This window comes from Maniola jurtina, chromosome 25, assembly GCF_905333055.1.
Source record: "Maniola jurtina chromosome 25, ilManJurt1.1, whole genome shotgun sequence".
NCBI lineage: Eukaryota > Metazoa > Arthropoda > Insecta > Lepidoptera > Nymphalidae > Maniola > Maniola jurtina.
The window spans coordinates 361,566-387,860 of record NC_060053.1 but is presented as its reverse complement, the minus strand read 5'-3'; the positions used below and the strand labels follow the sequence as shown (position 1 = coordinate 387,860).

At 37.6% G+C, this 26,295-nt stretch overlaps 1 protein-coding gene and 1 long non-coding RNA gene across 3 annotated transcripts in view; both read right to left on the bottom strand.

Annotated features, from left to right (window-relative positions):
- LOC123878171 (lachesin-like) overlaps nucleotides 1–26,295 on the bottom strand; it is a 168,286-nt gene that overhangs the window by 15,964 nt on the left and 126,027 nt on the right. The window lies entirely within an intron of this gene.
- On the bottom strand, nucleotides 2,391–21,058 carry LOC123878178. The gene is made up of 3 exons (XR_006798775.1): nucleotides 21,014–21,058; nucleotides 11,617–11,626; nucleotides 2,391–2,410 (listed from the first exon to the last, which is right to left on the bottom strand). It is a non-coding gene; the product is annotated as an uncharacterized LOC123878178 (long non-coding RNA).

The window sequence follows — 26,295 nt, the reverse complement described above, 5'->3', positions numbered from 1 at the left end:
TACACTATTTCAATACTATTATATAAAGAGGTAAACTTTGTAAGTTTGTATGTAGGCGGTAATCTCTGAAACAACTGAACAGACTTTGAAAATTCTTTCACCTGTAGAAATCTACATTATTCCTGAGTAAGATAGACTAAATATATTTAATTTTCAAAAAATTTAGAGATCCCTAGGAAAATAAATTGTAATGAGCCACCCGTGGCAAGCCGGGGCGGGTCGCTAGTAGTTTGCTATTATCCGTCAAAACAAACAATTCTGTATGGTGCAACGTGCAGCTTGCAAATATGCACCGCCCGCCCTCCCACTACTAAAACCCGGTCAAGTGCGATTTGGAGTTACACACGAAGAGTTCCGTCCCATTGCACAAAAAAATAACAATTTTCTATTTTTCTTAGTGATGTAAACACAAATTCACGGTTTTCGAATTATTCTCTTTACTTGTGCCAAAGAACTACTTACCTGTCTGATGATTCTAGGTCAACGGGAAGTACCCTATAGGTATTAGGTTGACAGACAGATAACAAAATGACCCTATAAGGGTTGCTTAGGTATCTATATGTATATAGCTCGAGATGGCAATCGGGGTATGAGGCGGGGGGACGCCCCGCACACCCGCACGTCACCCGCGCTACCCCGCTATAGCACGGGCGTTCCCACCCCAATTGCCATCTCACCCTGTCGCGTACTATACCTAGGTTCATCAAAGTTCCCATAAAGCATAGTATGCCGTGACTGGCGGACATATTTCAGCTTCTAATAAGCATAATGCACATTAGCGATGACCAAATGACCTATTTGCCGGCGGCCATGCTTAATTAGGCCACGGACAGATACGCGGAATTGTGCGTTCTTCATTTTTTGTTTGTTTTAAATTACATGCCCGCGCTCTTCGTTCGTGTGGATTAAAGCGGAATTTACATTACGAAATTAGTTGCACGAAATTAGTTTCACGACATTAATTTCATTATCAATTGCCCGTGTAAACGTCTAATTTCAATTGATAATGAAATTAATGTCGTGAAACTAATTTCGTGGCACTAATTTCGTAGTATAAATTCCGTTTGAGGTTGTAAAAATCCCGCGTTAGTCTTTGATTTTCCGGGATAAAAAGATCTTTAGCTTTAACCATGCAAAAAATCTCGTTGCGACGTGCTTGAAGGACAAACCCGAACAAAAATACTGGCTGTGTTGTGGATTGAAGGAAATTAAAGTTAGTACAAGTGCTTCATGATTTTTAGAAATTCTAAGGGAATGAATTTCACATGCAAGTAATTCTACAAGAAGTGATCTCGTGGGGCTTGGTGGCTGGCTTTTCCTGCATGCTTAGCAGTGGGAGGGCGGGCGGTGCATGTCGCATGCTGCATGTTGTACCATATAGATTTGCATTTTTCAGCGGATTATAGCAAGCCCCTCCCACCAGATATTTGAAGGTTAAATAGAAAAGGCACTCGTTAAAACCTTGATATATTAGTTGGAGACAAACATTTAATCCACTAAGCGAACTAGTCATCACGATATAGCTGTGTGTCTGTTAATTAGAGCTAATTGAAGCGACCCGGTTCTACCATGATCAGCTCTACTTCCTTGTATGCGACGCTTTGTGACTAAATGCTGGAATAATACGCCGCCCCCTTTCAAAACTTACGAACATAGTATAATTTTTAGGGTTCCCTGCCCAAAGGGTAAAAACGGAACCCTAATTAATGTCTGTCGTCTGTCCGCGTGTCACAGGTCTGTAGCTCGTAGACGAAATGAGTTACAAACCTGAAATTTTGGTATTTGGTGTAGAATGTTGACCCAAAACCTATTTTTTTTTTTTTTAAAGAATACTAGCCATTTTAATCATGACTAACATTGCCCTTTCCCCTCCAACTAAGCGTAAAGCTTGTGCTAGGAGTGGGTACGACAATAGCGCAACGGCTGGGGTTTGAACCGCCGACCTTTCGGAATTCAGTCCACTCCTATAACCGTTGAGCTATTGAGGCTTAAAAACGGAATATTGAATTAGAAATTCAACTAACTTATTTTTCAGGGGGGCTTCTATACATGAAAAAGAACTTGCACGCCTGAGAATTCTTCATAATGTTGTCATATACAATCCATATTTGGCCAGCGTACAAAATCTCGAGTTTCAGACCCTACGTTGCTATCATTAGTTAGTTACTGTCAGTTCCATAAATACCAATGTAATAAGAAATATTTGACCAGCTGCATACTCTGACTCATTGAAATGTAAAATATAAATAAATCCTGAAAGGGTAACCTCTTCTAACAAAAATTTAATTATTTTGAACTTTACAACTTTAACATAAGAGCTAAAGATGCAAAAATTATTGATAGGTACAGTTAACGGATTATAACCCTTGAAGCAAAGGTTATTGTATTTTAAGTGCATGTAAAGTACCTACTATATTTATATGATTCGATGTAAGTAAGCTATATTTGGTTTGAGTTTCAAACTTCCGAACGAGGTCAGATTCCCACTTGAATCAGTTTGGGAAATAATGCCTTCTAAATTAAGGCCTAGTCCAACAAAACGCGTGACGGCAGCGACAAGATACGGTTCTTTTAGCGAGGGTGTAAGCGATGGGTTTATAATACGTGGGCACAACACACAACGGTAGAGTGGAGTGTAGACGAGGCGCGGCGTTCTTCTTGATAACAACTCAAACTCACGTTTATTTACTTTAGCATAAAGGCTAAGCGCCCTTACGTGGCACATATTCTTTAAGCCTCTCCCTCAGTGTTTTATTTCAGTGAGATAATGAAAGCGAATACTACCGCGTGGTTATATTTAAAAATCCCGTTTGAATTTCCGGGATAAAAAGTAACCTGTATTCATACTCGGGATGTAAGCTAACTCATTACCAAATTATATTAAAATCGGTTGAACAAATGGACCGTGAAAACTTAGCAACAGACGAACAGACAGACACTCTTCCGCATTTATTATATTAGTATGGATTAGGATTTGAATACCAATTTTAATTGCAGTTCAAGGTACAAAAAGCTAAGCTTTTTCGACGACCTTCCTGGCGCACCTACTTTTTAAAGACCCATATTTCAATGCAGCTCTTTGAACGAGAAATAATACGTTGTGTTCATGGTTGTTTTATAAAAAAATATTTACTCTACCATTGGCAGTGGTTCGAAATGCCCTTGCTGCGTCACGCTTTCTGTTTGACCCGACCTTTATTCATAACTCATAATCCCATTCACACCACGTATTACAATATCAAATGTACAAAAGAAATGCCGCCTCCGCCCACCAGTGTAAGATGAGCCGTTTTTAAGATGAAACCACTGTATTTGACTTTAATAAATGAAGATGGAGGGGTCAGGGTATTTTGGCGGGTTTTTTATGGGATAGTTTATGTTATATTCATTGTAGTGACGTGTATTAATGTGTTTATGGGGGCTTTTGTTGTCCGACGACATGCCAGTTAGTCAGTTTCTACTTTTATAGACACTTGCAGTTGCCCGCGACTTCATCCGCAGTATATATCACTTGTTTTAATAAAGTTAAAGAAAGACATCGTGAGGAAACCTGCATGTCTGAGAGAAGTTTGACGATCTACACTTGACCAGCGTGGTGTAGGGCTTAAACTCCGGAATTCCGGTTTTGGCGTAACTCCGGAACTTCGAAAGATTACAGCACTACAAATTCCATCAATATTGGTCAATCTGTTGGGCCGTGAAAAGCTAGCAGACACACAGACTGTCTCTCACTGTTGACAGACAGATTGTCTCTCACTGTCGCAGACAGACAGACACACTTTCACATTTATAATATTAAGTAAGGAGTATAAATATTGTACTTACTGAAACTTACCTATAAGGAATACAAAAGGCCTAGTTTACACAAAACACGCTAAGCAGCACGGTTTATAACTTAGTTGTTGGGTTTATTTGTGAACGCGCCTTTACTGCGCGGCGTTATGATAACGTTCAATAGTTTCAAATATTTATCTTGCTAGCGATATGTGTGGTACAAGTTATAAGAACTTCACAAGTTACAAGCTGTGATAGCCTAGTGGTTAGCACGTCCGGCTCCTAATCAGCAGTCGGGGGTTCGATCCCGGGCACGCACCTCTAACTTTTCAGTTACGTGCGTTTTAAGCAATTAAATATCACTTGCTTTAACGGTGAAGGAAAACATCGTGAGGAAACCTGCATGCCTGAGAGTTCTCCACGCACATGACCAGTGTGGTAATTATAACCTACCTACATGGCCTAACCCCTTCTCATTCTGAGAGAGTGAGAAGGGGTTAGGTTATTTTGCTCAGTAGTGGACTGGCAACGGGTTGAAATAATGACAACTGTTCAGTATAATGTATTTATTTTTACCCGACTACGGCAAAGCCAAAAGGAAGGGTTATGATTTTAGCAGTCTATGTATGTATGTATGTAGGTTTGTATTTATGTGTTTTTTTGCAAGCCGATTGCAGCCGATTTGAATGAATGAGATGTCAATCGATTCGTTATTTTGGTCCGGGTGACATAGGCTACATTTTATACGAAAAAAATCGAGCTGAAGGATGTTACATCCAAAAAAAGTGGGGGTTTCCAAAAAATTTTTCAGTCAATTTCATAATAATATAAATATAGTACAATGTTATAAATAAATAAATAAATAAAAATATTTTATTTCAGACAGTATAAATTGTCCATAATTTTATACAAATTAAATTAAATTACGTAAATTAAAATTAAAATAAAATAAAATAATGTAAAATTAAAATAATTGAAGTAATTAAAATAATAATATTATAGTCAAAGTTTTGTATATTGTGTATTGTGCCAAAAAAATAAAATAAAATGAAACAAAATAAAATTAATAAAATAAAATAAAAACATCAGACGTGGAAAAATTTTGGTTCATTATGATGATAATACTTCAGAGTTCCTAATATAATATATTAGTATTAGTTATAATATACCGAGCGACAGACAAGCAATTTTGGACTAATCTATCGCTATCTATCGGCAGTTCGCGGCTAGTAGTCGGATTCTAGTGCTGTTTAACTGTTTTTAAAACGCTCGATTTCCTAATTTGGACCATATCTAAGAAAATCTAACAGGTGGACTCTGTTGTAGTGGCTCGGTTTGTAGTCAAACCATCATATTATTATTACTATGTTCACAGTGTTCTTGACATAGATACTTTCCGGTAGGTTTATGTGATTACGAAACGCTAATACTGCGTTAGATTTATTTATTCTTGATCTACTACATTTATTGTAGTTTTTTTAATTCATATACAGTTAGCTCTTGACTGTAACCTCATCTGGTGGTAAGTGATTATGCAGCCTAAGATGGAAGGGGTGTGGTAGTTTTTCATTAAACCGTCCTCTTTGCCATGCCGTGCCGAAACGATGCCGTGTGTAGAAACCAAAGGCACACCGGAACGCTAAATCGCTTGGCGGCATGGGCAACTAGCCACGGCCGAAGCCTCCCACCAGACCAGACCAGTTTAGATATAATAAAATTCCAAATCCCTGCCAGGAATTGAACCCGGGACCTTCCACTAATAAGACCACAGCGATAACCACTGTGCCAGGGAGGTCGTCAAAAATTCGAGAAGTAAGTAAGTATCGGACAAGAAAGGACACAGTTCATAAAGAAAAGATAAGAACTATCAATAATCATGATATCATCATCATCATTATAACTCGTTGTCGGTCCACTACTGAGTACAAAATCAAAGCACCGTAATGTTTTTAACCCCCGACCCAAAAAGAGGGGTGTTATGAGTTTGACGTGTGTATCTGTGTGTCTGTGTATCTGTGTATCTGTCTTATCTGTCTGTGGCATCGTAGCTCCTAAACTAATGAACCGATTTTAATTTGGTTTTTTTTGTTTGAAAGAAGTGAGTGTTCTTAGCTATAATCCAAGAAAATCGGTTCAGCCGTTTGAAAGTTATCAGCTCTTTTCTAATTATTACTTGTAACCTTCACTTGTCGGGGGTGTTTACACTTGTTTAGTTTGGAACAGTTTGGATTTTTGTGATGAGAGAAGTACCTACCTATACTTACAAAGTTGTAGGTATTTCAAGTACCTAGTTGAAATATTATTTCAACGGATCCTCTTCAATACAATAAATCTCAAAATGTTTACACAAATAAATTTCGCTGATAGATAGATAGAGTATCATCGACTATCGATAACCCGTGGGAAGTTCGAACGTGAGGTGAGTGAAGTCACCTGATACTTCTCTTTGTCGTGATGCCCATCGCTGAGAGTCTTGACCCCTATTACCTAAAGACTAGCTGATGCCCGCGACTTCGTTCGCGTGGATATAGGTTTTTTAAAAATCCCGAAGGACCTTTATAATTTTCCGTGTTAAAAAGTAGTCTATTCGTTAATCCAGGGTATAATCTATCTCAATTTTTTTCAGCCAAATCCATTAAGTAGTTTTTGCGTGAAAGAGTAACAAACATACACACATCCACACAAACTTTCTTCTTTATAATATTAGTATGATAGTATGAAGCACAGATATGAAGTGTGATATACCTACAAAAGGAAAAGCTGACTGACTGACTGAGGGTGAGATCTATAGAGCGCGCTCTGCCTTTGCTTAGACTTAAGACAGAGTTAAAACGAGACAGAGCTATATCTCTCACATAAATCTGTCTCGTTTTAACTCAATCTTAAGTCAGAGCAAAGTCAAAGTTCGCTTTATAGATTTCAGCCTGAGTGATCTATCAACGCACAGCTCAAACTACTGGACGGGTCGCCGGGTCGGGATGAAACTTAGCATGCAGATAGCTATTATGACAGACATCCGCTAAGAAAGGATTTCCCAAAATTTATCCCCTAAGGGGGTAGTAAAATAGGGGTTTGAAATTGGCGTTGTCCACGCGGATGAAGTCACTATGCAATCCATACTATAATATTATAAATGCGAAAGTGTGTCTGTCTGTCTGTCTGCTACGTTTTCACGGCCTAACCGCTGAACCGGTTTTAATGAAATTTGGTACAGACATGGGAAACATCCCGGGGAAGGACATAGGCTACTTTTTCCCCGGAAAAACAAAGAGTTCCTACGGGATTTAAAAAACCGAAATCCACGCGGGCGAAGCCGCGGGCATCTTCTAGTTCCTGATAATTATGCAGTAGGTATGTGTGGGCGTGTTTGCTTTATAAAATTATTATATAGAATCTTCTTTAATAATAACCTCTTTCGGTCTAAGATTTATTCATATATAGAACCTCCTTGTTTAAAAACCTCCACGATCCTAGCGCCGCCTAGTGAGTTTCCTGAAGATCTCTATTTCATACTGAATTGGCGCCAATACTATAGAATTATTGTCCTAATAGAATTTATAAGTTGATAACTATGACCTTCTGTTGTTTGTTTTGATATTAATTAAATATCTTATTATTCTTAAGATATTTAATATGTTATTTAACTAGATAATTATTTAATTAAGAAATATAGAAAATGTTAATTGACTCCATTTTCGACAAATCACGTTGGCCACGCCAGAGGGCGTGTCTCGGCGGGAAAAGCTAATTTTTGAAAGAAAAGTGGAAGAGTAGACATGTTTCTGAATACTTAATTTTATTAATGTGATTTTAAAGGCTAGAGTGTAAATAATTATCATTGTAACTTGAATTAATGTTTGTTATGATCTATGAATTACAATAATGGCTTTATATTCTGGGATTGACGCCGACATATGCATTGCACTCCTATTTATTGTTGAGATACAATCTTTTGCTGTCAGCAGTTACTGTTAATTACTACAATAACTTCCTCATGCCTAGATAACATCTCGCACATTAATCGTCTCATATGCCCTTGCTGCTAATTACTGGATTGCATGTCCTTAGAGCCCTTATTGCTATCTTTACTTAGGTAACTGGCCACGGCCGAAGCTTTTACCCACCAGACTAATCTCTACAGTTTACATAGTGTAAAAATTAAATTAAAAACTCCCGACACAAAAACCTCTAAAAATTAAAATCATTTAAAAAAAAATATCCTAAGTTTAGTTAAGTTTTTATCCAACCGCTCGTCACCTCAGGGGACCGCTAAAGGTTAGAAAGAAAGAAAAGAAAGAAAATGCATATATTTGTTATTACAATATTATGTTGTTGTTAGGTAACAGAAATGATACCTAACAACAACAACTATGGTAACAGAAAGAGCTGTGAAAGTCATCTGTTGTAGAAAGAATAGTTTCAATTATTTTTAGCGATTAGTCGATTATTTTCGTATAAAATGTAGCCTATGTCACCTGGACTGTAATAACGTATCGATTGACACCTCATCCATCAAAATCGGCCCAGTAGTTTAGGCCCTAAGGTGGAACACACATAAACACAAAGCCAAAATGAAGGGTTATGATTGTAGCAGTCTATGTATGTAATAGACTGCTACAATCATAACTCTTCATTTTGGCCTTGCCGTAGTCGGGTAATAACCACACTGACACCACATTAGCATCTACATTGCTCTCGTGCGAAGCCAGGGCGCATCACTAGTCACATTTATATTATAAAGGCGAAAGTTTGGGTTTATGTGTGTGTTTGTTACTCTTTCACGCAAAAGCTACTGGATGGATTTGGCTGGAAACGGAAATAGTTTATACCCTGGATTAACACATAGGTTACTTTTCATCCCGAAAAATCAAAGAGTTCCCACTGGATTTTAAATAAACAAACCCACGCGGACGAGGTCGCGGGCATCAACTAGTGTGAAATAAGATGAACTGCCACCAAAGTTAAAAGCGTACCTACCAACCGAAAAGCAATTAACTAATAACAACCATAAGTTTACGTATGACATCATCACACCATGGGGAACGGATGCGGAGTTTATTTTATTTGGAGATGACTCATGCATTGACGACTTTCGCGGAATTTCCTCGTGGGATTAGTTCAGGGTCTTATAGTCCTGTAGTTTATTCAGATGTTTAAGTTAGCCCTTGACTGCAATCTCACCTGGTGGTAAGTGATGATGCAGTCTAAGATAAAAGCGGGGTAACCTGGAAGGCGTATGGCAGTTTTCATTAAACCCATATTCCTTTGGTTTCTACACGGCATCGTATCGGAACGCTAAATCGCTTGGCGGCACGGCTTTGCCGGTAGGATGGTAACTAGCCACGGCCGAAGCCTCTCACCGGACCAGACCAGAAATTTAGAAATTATAAAATTTCGAACCCCTCCCGGGAATATAACCCAACCTACTCATAGCCTGTTTTGTAAATTGAACGTACCTACTAACAATAACTGAACCATTCCTGCATAACCTAAATAAAAGCAGGTCGTTTCCCCAATTCTAACGCAAGTTTACGAGCTTTTTATACGTTCCTGTACTGTACATTGACGCAATTTAGTTTAACTATAACCAAAGGTATTTAATTCCAAGACGAGGCTCTACTCAGTAGACACTACTTTCCGAATGAGAGTTAATGTACGACGTGATTTCTAATACTTCCAAAGAAAATATAAATTTATTGGATAGAATCAGGCGTTACTTTGCGGAAGTTCATGTTTAGCAAGAAACAGTTAAAAATTATTTTGCTATAATCCGCCAACAGAAAAAATCTGTATGGTCAAACATGCAGTTACAAGCTAAGCACCGCTTACCTCCCCAACCAAGCAATAAAGCCAAGTTCCCAAGCAAGCACTGCCACCACCACTCACATGCACCACCACACAAGACTTTTCCACTACTCTCGACGCACGTTTCGCCCCGACACCGGAGCATCAATCTCCTGAGGATGCTAAGAAATAAGGAGGATAAAATATAAATTGTTTAGACACCCTTAGACTTGATACTTTCACACTTTTGTTTCAGATAACAGGTAAAGGTGTAAAAAATCTTAACCTTTACCTGTTGTCTCGAACGATATAAAACGAAGGTCTGGCACGCGCTGGCTCTCACTGTCTCTCTATATGTTAACATAATATACATCATACATACGGAGTCCGTCCGTTTATTTGTCCTATAGATATACATATAAGCTTGGTTCTTAGTGTAATGAATACACTATTTAAAATAGCGTCATCCTGAACTATGACGTCAAAGAGTGGGAAATGAAAAGCATCACATTACAGTATTGCCACTTGCCAGCCCATAAATCCCCCATCCCCATAAACGTCCATTTGCTCCCCGGTGAGCGGCATAATTTTATTGTGGCACTCCCATTCCCACTTCTGACCCAATTAGTATGAAAATCTAATAAATCTGATTATCTAGGTAAGAATTCAGCGCTTTTCTATGTAAACGTATGACGACTATTATTTCTATTGGACTAAAAGCCAGCGCGTGCCAGACCTTCGTTATTTTTAACCCCCGACCCAAAAAGAGGGGTGTTATAAGTTTACGTGTGTATCTGTGTATCTGTCTGTGGCATCGTAGCTCCTAAACTAATGAACCGATTTTAATTTAGTTTGGATTATAGCTAAGATTGAGATCGTTCTTAGCTATAATCCAAGAAAATCGGTTCAGCCGTTTGAAAGTTATCAGCATTTTTCTAGTTACTGTAACCTTCACTTGTCGGGGGTGTTATAAATTTTTAATTTACACTTGTATTTAATTATTAATTTATTTAATTAGGTCCCGTTGGCATACGGAATCCTAGAAATGGCCTAGATTATATTCCACTACGGTACTCTATAAGATGTTTATATTCTAATGTATGGAGGTCAGATCTCGTCATTATTTATTTTATTTACTCTTCAATGTCAAGGCTTCGTACTTTATTGTTCAGATTATGACTCAGAGATGAGTATGAATAATAATCTTATTGCGTTATGAAGTCATTAATCTTGTGAGATGAAATTATTTGCATCTCCACCGATATTTAGGGCTCAGTACCTAGGTTACTTGGTACCTAGGGTACTGAAGGTTTTTAAACTTGAAAAACTTTAAGGACGTCTGGCAGGGGGTTGCCACGACACTAACTGTCTGGCAATGCACGTGATTTTTAACCCCCGATCCAAAAAGAGGGGTGTTATAAGTTTGAGATGTGTATCTATCTGTAGCATCGTAGCTCCTAAACTAATGAACCGATTTTAATTTAGTTTTTTTTGTTTAAAAGGTGGCTTGATCGAGAGTGTTCTTAACTATAATCCAAGAAAATCGGTTCAGCCGTTTGAGAGTTATTAGCTCTTTTCTAGTTACTGTAACCTTCACGTCTTGTCGGGGGTGTTATAAATTTTTAATTTACACTTGTTAGGTAATACTATTTCGAAGAAAATATAAAAACCATTAGACTTTATATTTTGACGTAAATTTTTTACACCTTTATTACCTGTTATCTACCAAATCCACCATGATATAACTTTATAGTCGCTGATCATTCCTTCCTATGCTGGGGACAATACGCAGAGAAACTTTCAGCTTTTATAAAATAAAGAAGGTCTGGCACGCGCTGGCTCTCACTCTAGAAGCTATTTCGGTGTGTGCTTTTGATCTAGCAAAAAATATTTGGGAGAGAATTTGATTTTACGGCCCCCTATTAATTCTCCGATCACGGTCATCGCTTATCTGGGCTCTAACACATGGCCCTTTCGTATTTTATTACCTAGCCCTTGTTAGTAGATAAATATAGATTTTATTACGAAATTCGTTTTTATATGACGTAATCAAATTACATTTTATAATCTTTCATCATCACTACTCATATTATAAATGCAAAAGCGTGCTTGTTTGTTTGTTTAATGGTTGTTTGGTTTGTCCTTCAATCACGTCGCAACGGAGCAACGTAACTAACGATGCGCTTTTTTGCATAGATAAAGTCCTAGATAGCCTTTTGTATCCCGGTAAATTATACAGTTTCCTCAAGATATTGAAAACCTAACTCCATATAGTCCACACGGACGAAGTCGTTGATTATTATTTATTTATGAACTTTCTTATGAAATAAGATTGGTTTATCTTGTGTTTCGAATTATGTGCTCTGTCCATTACCACTTCAGCTTCGCAGCCCTGTTGAGCATGTCGGTTAGGTTCTCCTACGGATATCCCCATTTCTGATTTGAACAGCTCGAGAAAATAATATGGAAAACCAAACTTTAGGCAGACGAAGTTGCAGATCACAGCTAGGTCACAGCTAGTTAAATATCGCTTGTAATTTGAGCTATTTATAGTATAGTATATAACAGTATAAAGTATCAAAATCTGATTTCGTGCGTGAGACTATACTCCACTGCCATTTGAGTGACAGATGACTGACAGTGAGTGACAGATGAATTTTTTCACAGTATAAAAAAGTAATGCAATGGCATATCGACTAATCAGGCGTACAAAATATGACGTAATACGTCGGTTACCACTTTTTTGGAATCCAACGTATTTACCCTGCTGGAAGGCTTCGGTCGTGGCTTGTTACCATCTTACCGTCAAGCAAAACCGCTCCGTATGTCACGTAAAACCCATTAGGAATTTAAACTATTTCCATTAATTTAGGCTGTTTGCTTTCTTTCAAAATTTCAACTTTAACTTTTTCCTCATTAGTGGTTCAGGCTTTGCGTTGACAGAACAGTCAGTCAGTCAGAAGTCTTTATATATTATGTAGAGGTGTATGGATTATATTTAATGTTGATTATGTTATTCTTCTTTAATTTGGCCAAGACCTGGCCCAATAAAACGAAGCCAATTGGGTCAAATCTCGCCCAACACAAATATTGGCGGTACAAATTGGGCGCGCTCGTTTCTTTCGGGTCTAGGTGTAAATTGTGACCGAACAAATTTACCCACGCTCGCTTTACTGGTCAATTGGGTCACGAAATAGTATTATCTGGGCCAACCATCAACCATGTGTTTTCACTTGAAACGTCTTTAAACGTCGAATAGAAGCGTTTCTAATTCGAACCGCTATAGGATATGGAACGCCCTTCCGGCATCAGTTTTGACCTCCACTTTTATGGGTACCTTCAAGTCAAGAGTGAATAGGGATCTAGGCAAGCGCGCTCCATCTTAGACTACATCATCTGCCATTAGATCTGATAGCAGTTATATGCTAATCTATTAAATGTAACAAAGTGTAAATTAAAAATTTATAACACCCCCGACAAGTGAAGGTTACAGTAACTAGAAAAGAGCTGATAACTTTCAAACGGCTGAACCGATTTTCTTGGATTATAGCTAAGAACACTCTCGATCAAGCCACCTTTCAAACAAAACAAAAACTAAATTAAAATCGGTTCATTACTTAAGGAGCTACGATGCCACAGACAGATACACAGATATACACGTCAAACTTATAACACCCCTCTTTTTGGGTCAGGGGCTAAAAATAAGACCGCACTTAGAACTTCGCTGTGGAGGTCGTCACTATAGAAGAGTACTTAGGAAATATCTCAAGACATGAGAGTGTACTAACTAGTAGGTAGATAGTAAGGTAGGTGGGTACATTAGGTATTCTAGCCACGGCAGTCTAGGTCATGCGTCGTGACTAAGCGCTATCAGCTCTAGCATTCCTGTTCTCATGCCTATTGCCTAGGTTTATGTACTACTGCGTATAATTTATATGTTTATGTTTATAAGAACTTGTGTTCCTATAAACATAAACATAAAATTATAATCCGAACTTCTGATATTATCATCGTAAAGTTATAATGTTATTTCCCTTTCATATGATACCCTACTTGGTATAGTTATCTTACTTTTAAAATTGAAAATACTAATTATTATTTGTTCATATGAACACATTTTAATTTTTTTTTGTGATGTGACCACATCTTCCGCGATCTGTGTTTCCTACCAATTACAATCCGGGTATCTTTAAAACAAGAGTGAATATAGGCACCTTCTAGGTAAACGCGTCCCATCTTAGACCACATCATCACTTTCCATCAGGTGTGATTGTGGTCAAGCGCTTACCTATAGTGAATTAAAAAAAAATTAAAAAATCACGGCTTCCGGATTTTTCCTTTATTTGTGCTATTAGTAGGTACCTACCTGCCAAATTTCATGATTCTAGGTCAACGGAAAGTACCCTATAGATTTTCTTGACAGACACGACAGACGGACAGACAGACAGACAACAAAGTGATCCTATAAGGGTTCCGTTTTTCCTTTTGAGATACTGAACCCTAAAAAGTATAAAATAAGTAGCTGGTCATCTAAGCCATATTTAGTAAGCCCTATAAAAATTGAATCATAAAACCCAATCCATATAATTTCTATGGCGATCCATTATGGTTTACGATTATTTTTTGTACCAACTATAAAACTAATGTAAGACGTTGAAGATAGATAGTTAAATAGTATTCGGATATAGCACTTGACCTAGTATTGCAATTTAAAGTGCTTTATGAATTACTAGCATTTGTACGCGACTTCGTTCCAAGAAATTCTTTGTGAAGTCAAAATCAAAGTCAAAATCATTTATTCAAAGTAGGTACTATTGTTCTTCTTTTGATGGTCAGAATTGTTATATTTGTACGATATAGTGGTGATAATTACGTGTTAATTTCGTAAACTTAAAACTAAAGCTACGAGGGTTCAAAACGCGCCCAAGTCTGAGAAGAGCCCACAACAAACTCAGCCATGAAACATTAGATAGATAGGTTGTGTAGAGCTTTCGCGATAATCTCCAAGTGTGAAATAAATACTAGGGTATCTTTCTACGGATTATCATCACACTAATATTATAAAGGCGAAAGTTTGTATGTGTGTGTGTGTGTGTATGTTTGTTACTCCTTCACGCAAAAACTACTTGACAGATTTGGCTGAAATTTGGAATGGAGATAGATAATATCCTGGATTAGCACATAGGCTACTTTTTATCCCGGAAAATCGAAGAGATCCCACGGGATTTTGAAAAACCTAAATCCACGCGGGCGAAGTCGCGGGCATCGGCTAGTTGCTTCATAATCCTCAACACAAGTGGCAACTGTCAGATAAAATGACTCAGAAACGGCTCCCTAAAGGTATTTGCAGACGACAGTTATTTTCAAGAAAAAATACATTCATCACCTTGTGCCTTGGTTATCAAACTACTTACGCGATATAAGTTTTGTATGCTTAATATGAACTGTATAAATTCATCAGAGTGACCGACATAGCTCAAGGAATTAGCCAGCTGAAGTGGCAGTGGGCAGGCCACGTCTGTCGCAGAACTGATGGCCGCTGGGGCAGACGTGTTCTGGAGTGGAGACCGCGTATCAGCAAGCGCAGTGTGGGACCTTCGACCCACTGGACTGACGACCTTAATAGCAGATTCACACCAATTGCGTATGCAGCACGTACACGTGACACGTGCGTAGACATAACTGCACGCATTACGTCTACGTGAACGTTCACGCCACGCAAGCGGTATGCCATGTCTCATACAGTTCCATACATTACAATGCAATGGTACGCGCTACGTCTACGCTTGCGCAGCCTGTGTGAACGAGCTCTAAGAAAGTAGGGGGAAGTGGGTGGATGAGGAAGGCGGAGGATCGTGTATGGTGGCGCGCTCTTAGGAAGGCCTATGTCCAGCAGTGGACGCAAACAGGCTGATTGATTGACTGATTAAAATGCATCATTATCATCATCAATCGATACACAGCAAACGATTTACAACTAGCAAATGATTGATTGATTGAAAGATGTCCACAGCTGGACATGGGTTTCTTGTATATCCTTCCAATCACACTAATATTATAAAGGCGAAAGTTTGTATGTATGTGTGTGTGTGTGTGTGTGTGTGTGTGTGTGTGTGTGTGTGTGTGTGTTTGTGTGTGTGTGTATGTTTGTTACTCCTTCACGCAAAAACTACTGAACGGATTTGGCTGAAATTTAGAATGGAGATAGATAATATCCTGGATTAACACATAGGCTACTTTTTATCCCGGAAAATAAAAGTGTTCCCACGGGATTTTTAAAAAGCTTACATTCACGCGAACGAAGTCGCGGGCATCAGCTAGTTCAATAATAAAATAGACTTGTCGGATTACAGGGGGTGCCGGATTAGAAAGGGGCCGGATTACCAGGGGTCCACTGTATCCTTCAAATAAATCATAAGGGAGTCTTTATACGTAATGATTGCCACATAATCCTGTCAGCCACAAGTGAAGTGGTGATGAAGCTCAATTGAATAGCTGGTGCTACGACCATGAGTCGTCATTATGTAGACGGTCCATATCATGAGCGACTTTAACTCAATAATAATATGTTACAGAAAAAATCACCGTGGAAATTGTACGGCTTATTTAATTCTATTTACCTACCCTAAACAAGCCATCCTAGCATGTATTATATTCTAATATCGCAATATACAAATGTTATCCCGTAATACCGGTATCCCGGTACGTAACCCGGCTGAGTTTGTTGTGGGCTCTTCTCAGACTAGGGTGCGTTTGGAACCCTCGTAGCTTAATTAATTATTATCACTATATCGTACAAATTTAACAATTTCGACCATCAAAAGGAGTACAATTGTACTACCTACTTTGAATAAATGATTTTGACTTGACTTTGACTATCACCTGAAACAATATTTCAAGGATAAAATGTAGGCAAATGCCTACTGGACTTACAACTCTCTCTAATCGCACGATACGGAGAAAGCAGCAAAGTGGCGTGAAACAGATAACATTTTTGAAAATACCTGATTACTCGCGTCGCGTTTAGTCACTAGACGATAGTCTTAAAAAGTTTTTCTTAGTTGCAAGGTGAACGGGAATCGAAAGAACTTTCTATAACAAATCCACAAAAACGGTAATACTGCAATTTTCTTTCTAGAAGATAGAGAATAGAATACGGAACACTTGCAGTGCAGTTTTTGCTGTAATTTCATAAAATCGAGTGTTATTTATATGGAACAAGCTATTTCTACAATAATCGCTTCAGCTTATGACTTGATCGCCCTACATGCATCTCACCCGGCCACGCGTCAGTATTAAAGTTAATTTGTTTGAATAAAAGTGCATCAGATATGAGATACCTACATCACACAGTCATACTTAACGTCTCAGAATATATTATTTGAGATGAATCTTCCTTGTCGGTATTTAAAGGTATGACGTATGCCCTTTGTTGTGGCATGTGCTATGTATGTATGTGGTATACTTTACTATTAGCAGACCCGCCTTGGTTCCACTCCAGTAGAATATTTGAAAATTAGTAAGGTGGTGAAATTTCAAAAATCTTGAAACACTACTTCTTCATCTCCGAAAGCTCAAATACTAATTTTCATAGATACGAAAGGTTCCGTAGTCCGTACCATTGAACAAGATAAAACTACTACTACTATAATGTACTTTTTTTTGCATGGTGGCCATTTTGGAATTCGCCATCTTGGTTTTTAGGGTTCCGTACCCAAGGAGTAAAAACGGAGCCCTATTAATGTCACTCTGCTGTCTGTCTGTCCGTCTATCACAGGTCTCTAGCTCGTAGACTAGTGTTACAAACCTGCGTTACCAAAACCAAATAGATATTGAATTTGAAAATCAATCAAATTATTTTTCAGGAGAGTCCCCTACATGAAAAAGAGCTAAAATTTTTTTTTCTTACCTTATCATGTGGGGTATCATTGTTAAGAGCTTATTGCGAAACTACTATGTAAGTACGAATATTTTTTTGTATTATTTTTATCTCAAAAAATAACGGAATGACGGGCCGTCAAAGTTTTCAGTTTTAGACCATTTTGTGACGAGGGCCATCTCAAAAACTAAAATAGTTAACTTGCACTAACTTAAAGTAATACAAGGCTTGGCTTAAGGTTCCGTTGGCATCCTTCAGGTACAGATCTCTAAGAATATAGGTAGGGTAGTGTATGTACCAAGGAAATATCCATCAAGACCTAGAAGTCTAGGATTGCTAGGTCATAGATTAGCTATGCACACAGGAAGCGCGTCAATCAGAATTGTAAATAACTGGCAATTAACAAGTAAATGTTTAGATTGCAACCACTGATGTGGTGTCATAATGTTAATTGATATCCTATTTTGGGAAGAGATGACTCTATGTACCTATACGTATACAAGTGTAAATTAAAAATTTTCAACACCCCCGACAAATCATTTTCAAATAAATAATTATGTATATCTAGGCAACGTCCATCTTGACAGCTTGACATTTGTCAATTGACACTTGAATATTATGAACCTAAGGGTTATCTAACCTTCTTTTCTACAAGAAAACTAGAAAATAGCTGATAGGTAACTTTTAAACGGCTGAACCAATTTTTTTGGATTATAGCTAAGAACACTCTCGATCAAGCCACCTTTCAAACAAAAAAAAGTAAATTAAAATCGGTTCATTCGTTTAGGCGCTACGATGCCACAGACAGATACACAGATACACAGATACACAGACACACAGATACACAGATACACAGATACACAGATACACAGACACACAGATACACAGATACACAGATACACAGATACACAGACACACAGATACACAGATACACACGTCAAACTTATAACACCCCTCTTTTTGGGTCGGGGGTTAAAAATGGAAATTATAATGTTGATTTTAATCAAAAGTTTGAAACAAGTTGTAATTTTTAGGGTTCCGTACCCCAAGAGGAAAAAAGGAACCCTTACAGGATCACTTTGTTGTCTGTCTGTCTGTCTATCTGTCAAGAAAACCTATAGGGTACTTCGCGTTGACCTAGAATCATGTCTGTCTGTCAAGAAAACCTATAGGGTACTTCGCGTTGACCTAGAATCATGTCTGTCTGTCAAGAAAACCTATAGGGTACTTCGCGTTGACCTAGGTCTTAGAATCATGAATTTTGCCAGGTAGGTAGGTTTCATTGCACAAGTAAAGGAAACAGTGAATTTGTGGTCACATCACAAAAACTTATTAAATGTGCACATGAACAAATAATTAATTAGTACTAGGGGATTCGCCCGCTTGGATTTCGCTTTTTTAAATCCCGTAGGAACTCTGATTTTCCGGGATAAAAAGTAGCCTTTGTCCTTCCCGGGATGTATCCCAAGTCTGTACCTTTCATTAAAATCGGTTCAGCGGTTAGGCCGTGAAAACATAGAAGACAGACAGACACACTTTCGCATTTATAATATTAGTATGGATTTTCAATTTTCAAAGTAAGATAACTTTACCAAATGGGGTATCATAATATGAAAGGGCTTTAATATGGCATATAATATGAAAGTCAAGAGGAAGTTTTGCAAAAACGACGCGATGGTATAAAATCAGACCGTATTAAAGTTACCACTGAGAGTTTAATTCTGAACAGATTAATGAGGATTGGCAAAAAAACGGTCGCACCACTTAAGCGTGGCGGCCATGACAGTTCTAATTAAGCCTCGCTGCAGCCCAAGCACAACCAGAGTGACATATCCTTCTCTGAACTTTTTTCTTTCGAGAAACTCGTACAATCCATTCATATTCATACTAATATTATAAATGCGAAAGTGTGTCTGTCTGTCTGTCTGCTACTTTTTCACGGCCCAACAGTTTAACCGATTCTGACGAAATTCGGTATAGAGTTAGCTTATATCCCGGAGATGGACATGGGCTACTTTTTATCCCATACACATTCCCTAACGAGGGCCACTATATCCGGTGTTCTATCCACTAGCCACTTCCCTCTACCGGGTAAAAGGGTAGAGTGTACGCTTTTTATATCGTTTTCCGTTTTGTTCAATGTAGAAGGAATGGCTTTATTGTGGACAAGTGTAAGTTAAAAATTTATAACACCCCCGACAAGTGAAGGTTACAGAAACTAGAAAAGAGCTGATAACTTTCAAACGGCTGAACCGATTTTCTTGGATTATAGCTAAGAACATTTTCTATCAAGCCACCATTCAAACAAAAAAAACTAAATTAAAATCGGTTCATTAGTTTATTAGGAGCTTCAATGCCACAGACAGATACACAGATATACAAATACACAGATACACACGTCAAACTTATAACACCCCTCTTTTTGGGTCGGGGGTTAAAAATGTTGTTCGAGTGTACACTCTAGAGTGGCTGTTTCAGGGTGGATAAACGGAATAATCCGAGTTTTAAAGTCGTACTAACCCTATTGATTGTGCTAGAGCTGCTGTAAAACGATACGTGCTTGTCGCAAATCTCTCGAGATTGTCTTTTTTTTTGAGATTTGTAACTTTTGTAAGACAATACTTTTGTATCAGTGTGCGATTTCATTAATTGTATCTTATTACAAAACATGTTATTGTGTAATTAGTAACCTTATTACTATAACGTAACGGTAAGATTAACAAAAAGTGCCAGATTCGATTTCGTTTCGTTTCGTTTCGGCCGCGACAGGTTGGGATGGTAATCGGGGTATGGGGGGGGGTTTCCTGTCGCGTGTGTTAATCAATAGCTGGCATCAATACAAACAAGTGTTGTATGAGACAAACAAAACAACAAACAAGTCATCAGTACAAAGTTTAGCCACCAGTACAACAGTCTAGACACCAGTACTGTTGTACTAAACCTGTCTACCCACCAGTACAACAGTCTAGCCACCAGTACAACAGTCTAGCCACCAGTACAACAGTCTAGCCACCAGTACAACAGTCTAGCCACCAGTTCAGCTTTGATGATTAATCTCGGTTTAATTTTGATTTTTCTTTGTCACTTTATGAACGCGAAATGGCGAAATGTTTCTAGGAATGCGTTAAAAAAATCATTTTAACTTACATTAAAAATGTATTTTATTAACCATATTTAATTACATTTTCCTTTTAGCGAATATTTTCAATCTGGTTAAGTGATCGGACTAACCCCCACCAAGTATTGGAATATCCACTTAAGATGTTTGTCTCCTTATGTACAAAGTGTCATATTTTGTGTCAGGGCCGCTCTAATGGTTTTCATGACCTCGATGCCATCAGCTCTACGGGATATGTATGCTATAGTCTATGGCCCCATTCATTTGAAATTAATTTATTATAGGACTAAGCAGTGAATTTAGGTTTTAAAAATTCTGTGTGTAACTATTTAATTTTTTGAGATAGTAAAAAAATTTCAAAAAAAGACCGATTCCAATAATCATAAACACTAAAAATTCAAAAATTATTTTTACTACCGAATATATTATGTATACAAGAGTTAATGTAGTTCTATAACAATATTTTTTGGAGCCGGTGCCAATTAATACAAGCCACACGAACCATATTTAGTTTCGGGCCTCCACATTGGCACCTCAATGGAACCGACTCCAAAAAATGTAAAGAACCACACTAACTCTTGTATACATAATATATTTGGTAATAAATTCAATTATTTTTGAAGTTTTAGTGTTTGTGGTCACTGAATTCGGTTTTTATGTTTTTATCGTTTATCCATACGCCGAAACTTTTTGCGTCATCACTCCTCAGTCCTCATACGCCTGACTAAAGTTTGAAACACTCTTTCGCGATCTGTGTTTCCTAACAATTACAATCCACGTATCTATAAAATAAGAGTGAATAGGCATCTTCTAGAGTCAAGACATAGAGCGTCTCATTCATAAAAGTCCTTCTTTACCATATTTACAGAAATGATTTCCTTTTAAGGATTTCTATCAGTGCTAATTTGCTTGTGAATGGATCACCATACTTAGATCTTACATAAGAACCACCAGAACAAAGGACAAAAACTTCCTGTGCCAATCCTGGTTGGATAGTGATGTGCTATACTTAAATCTAACATCGATAAACCAATCCAATAGAATACTAACATTTCGATAAATCTACGAATGCTCAATAAAGATAACATGACTCGATAAATGCCTACTGTATCGATAAACTTGCTATCAAACAAGTTTGATATCGATACGTGAATTCGTGATAAAAAAATAAAGGTCAGGTTTTTATTTCTCATCCATTTGGAGTAAGTAGTTAAAAATTATTGATTTTGTAATAAAATTACTCACCTGTCGATAATAATGAATTTAAAAACTCAATTAAGTACATTTCAGTTTAGTCGACATAAAATTAAAAAATTTTAAACCATTAATTCAAATTGGGTACCATTGTATACTTTTTTGATTGTCCAAACTTAAAAATTGTTTAATTTTTTTTTCATTTTCGTAGCGATCATTTTAAAGTTTTTATTATTTGTTGTAAGTATTAGTGGCTGTAAAAGTTTCAACTCTTTATTACGGTTCATGAGATACAGCCCGCTGATTGACAGACAGACGTCTTGTTGGCACCGTTCGGGTACGGAACTCTAAAAAAGTATAACCTAGCAGCATTACATAAAATCGTTGTGATACGCAAGCCTGTTATCAAAATAAGTTTCATTCAAAAGAGTTTACACCTTTCTTATACCTTATTTACACAAATCGTCTCCTTTTTAGGAGTTCTAGTAAAAGAAGGCTGTATCGCAGTGCTAATTCACTTGTGAATGAAACTCCATACATAGGGACAATTACATAAGAAGTCCAGACTTGGGACAAAAACTGCCCTGTGCCAATCCTGTAACCGGTCGGCTATCCCGGTTAGATAGAGACGGGGTGAGGCTAATATCGATAAAATGATTTATGGTATCGATAAAAATCGTAGTGGAAAACAATCTAAACAAAATATTTTTCAATATTATTCTAGTAAGACTGTATGTACCTTTTCATAGTGTAAATAAACAAAAATTAACAAGAAAATAGAGTTTTTGGTTTTTATACTCTTTTACTGCATGCTCGATTTTCAGTCATTTTTTCGAGTATTTCTATTTGGAATTTCTGATGAGATCTTGCCACAGCTGTTCAAAATATTAAGAACTATTTTAAAGTTCTGAAATATCATAATAATGATTCAAAAAAGTATGATTCTGTCCAACTGCCAAAAGTACCTACTCAAGACGTGCAAGTCAGCGCGTCTGATCTTTAACTACATTAAGAAACGGTTTCTTATATAAAGTAAAGTATAGTTTCTTACAAATTATAGAGGTATAAAGTTGGACATAAAGTTACAAGAGTAATAGTTGAATATAATTATTGAAAAACGCTTATTATTACGCCACCTCGAGAGATAATGCAGTTTCTTGTACATAATATTGTCATAGTTGATGGTCACTTTTGATCGATAAAAATATCTTATCGATAATTTAAAAACACATCACTATCACAGAATGCGGTGCAGTAAGTCCCAGAGTGAATGAACACTGTAGACAGTTTACAAGCTCACGTATTTTCTTGCATCTCTTTCGCACTTAGGGATAATCCTATCAGAAAAGGACGCAAGATCAGGTCAAGTAAAGCCATCTTATAAAGCTGTGGAGTTGAACGGGTTTGATTGAAATAAAACCAACTTTGAATCAAGTTAAAAATAAAATAAACCGGCCAAGGGCGAATCATACTCCGAACCGAGGGTTCCGTACCTCAGAAGCAAATATTATAATTAGTTATTTGACCCTAAGGGCAAAGCTACGTGCTCCCGATTTAGCCTTGCGGTAAGATTCCGTATAGAAAGAAACCTTTAAAACCTAGGTATAGTTTAATAAAACTCAAAGCCATACCTCTTCAAAGTTAGCTCGCTTCCATCTTGAACTCTCCACCACCATCATCATCACTTAGGTACCACCAGGTGAGATTGCAGTCAAGGGCTAACTTGTACCCGAATATAAATTAAAAAAACTGCATCATCACTTACCACCAAGTGAGATTGCAGTTAAAGGCTATTTTGTAATGGAATAAAAATAATAGTGCTATTTACCGAAATAAGCAGCGGATAGCGGAAAAAAACAAACGGACAGAAGGGGAAAGTTGAACCCGGTTTCATTTTTACCATTTTTACGGAACCCTAAAAAGAGTATGGTTGACCGGTTTCTCTTACGTTTGTTTACGTAGGTAGATCAAAAATGGAAGTTCCGATTCTGATGTATTTTTTATTAGGAAGGCCAAACTTCCGTGGTGGTCTGATTGCTATGATTTATGAACCTTCAGAATCAATGATAGTTTCAACCCACAATAGCCCTTATATAATAGAATAGAAATATTGAACTTTTATAAGCACTTCTGAATCGTCAACCACTGGTTCGGAATGCCTTTCCTACTGAGAAGAACCAGCAAGAAACTCGGCGGTTCCTCTTTACAAACATCTATACTAATAAATAAAATTGGAGTGTCTGTCTGTAATTTCGAAATAACTACCTCATATTAAGCTCATATGGTTATTTGAACGATACCATAACTGAATCACACGTTTTTAAAATTTTTGTCTGTCTGTCTGTCTGTCTGTCTGTCTGTCTGTCTGTCTGTCTGTCTGTTTGAAAAGGCTAATCTTTGGAACGGCTGAACCGATTTTGACGGGACTTTCACAGGCAAGTAGAGGATTGACCAGGGCGTAAAATAGGCTACTTTTTTAACCGACTTTTAAAAAGGGAGTTGTGATTTTCTACCTATGTACACCGAAATCTCCGAGATTTCTGAACCGATTTGCGTCATTTCTTTTTTAATCGATAGAGGAACTTTGCGACATTGTTTCATAAAAAATTTGGAGTCCAACTCCTCAATCCTGATGCTGCAGGGGATCTGACCAATCCACGCGGGCGAAGCTGCGGGCATCAGCTAGTTTAACAATATTATGGAGAAGTCTCAGGCATGCTTTCCTCACGATGTTTTCCTTCACAGGTTCACTATTGCTTTAAATGTGAAGGTGAACCTACATCGTTAGGAAACTTGGCTTGCATGCCTTTTTTCTTTCTTTCTTCCTTCTGGGCTGGTTTCTGCATTTAAACGTTTCCGTCTGTTGTGCGTGCGTTGCCCCTCCCCGCCGAAGTCTTCACTCCAGCCATCCAAGCTCGCTCCAGAAGCCGAGTAGACCACCCAGGCTGCCGAGGGCTTCATGAAGTGAGGTAAGGCCTGCACGCGTTATCCATAATGAACCTACTCAAGGTGTGTGATATCTGCCAATCCGCAATTAATCCGTGCTCAGTAGTGAGCTGGTAATGGGATGATCATGTGGGATCAAAATTTGTTTAGTCTAACAAGAGTAGGTTTCTACTAGATAAGTAAATATAAGCTCTGAATACCAAAATTTGTTTATTTTCCATCCGCCCGCCCTAAATATTGATTTATGCAGTTTGCAGTTTATGCCGGTAGTAAAGGTGATGCCCACGGCTTCGTCCGCGTGAATTTTCTTAAGGTCTTAAATCCCGTGGGACCTCTTGGACTTTCCAGGACGAAAAGCCCATGTCCGTCTCCAGGATATCAGGTATCTTTCGTACCGAGATATGATGTCGCAGCATCGTCTACGCTAAAAGTTTGTTTAAAATCTCATGAGAACACTTCAATTTCTTGGCACATCAAGTCTAAATTAAAAATTTGTAACACCCTCGACAAGTGAAGGTTACAGTAACTAGAAAAGAACTGATAACTTTCAAACGGCTGAACCGGATTTCTTGGATTATAGCTAAAAACACTCGTTTAGGCCACCTTTCAAACAAAAAAAAACTAAATTAAAATCGGTTCATTAGTTTAGGACCTACGATGCCACAGACAGATACACAGATACACACGTCAAACTTATAACCAGTCTTTTTGGGTCGGGGGTTAAAAAGTAACCTATGTCCATCCCCAGGATGCAAAATATCTCTGTGCCAAATGTCAAAATCGCCCAGCTGGGCAGTGAAAAGACAGCAGACAGACAGACTGAAACACTTTCGCATTTATAGATGTAGATATATAACTGGTCATGTGCCAAAACTCCACAATTCGTTTATTTTACTAAGACCTGTACTTGACCTACATAAAATCTGATTTATTGTGAGCTCAAAACGTACATAATAATACTAGCGTATTTTACACTAGATTTTTAAAAGCGTCATGAATTTTTGATAATATTCTATCACAATAAAAAAAAACTTTTTTAACCGACTTCAAAAAAGGAGGAGGTTCTAAATTCGTCGGAATCTATTTTTTTTAGTTTGACCAGGACCTACAAAAAAGAGAAAGAAAACAAAAAAACTTACTTTTAACCAATTTAATTAATTAAATAAATGAATGACAAATGGTTTTTTTTTTTTCATTTTTTTTGTTTCGGAAATAATAAGAAACATAGGTAATAATTTGACCGTACGGTTAGTTTTCACCCCGAGTGACACTGGCTATAATTTTTTTGAAGAAAATTCAATATGGCGTTGGTGACTGTATGGCGCAATTTTCCAGTGAAAATTTTTTACTTTTTATTTCGGTTTTTTGACAGGGTAGTTGTGATTATTGGTGTTGGGTACCTGAAAAGGAAAAAGGGAACCCTCATCTTGAACAATGGTACGGAACCCTGCAAGTGAGAGTCCAACTCGCACTTGACCAGTTTTTTTAATTTTTTTAATTAAATACCTAATACAACTGAGCCTCGATAGGTCAACGGTTAAGGAGCGGACTAAATTCTGAAAGGTCGGTGGTTCAAACCCCACGCGTTGCACTATTGTCG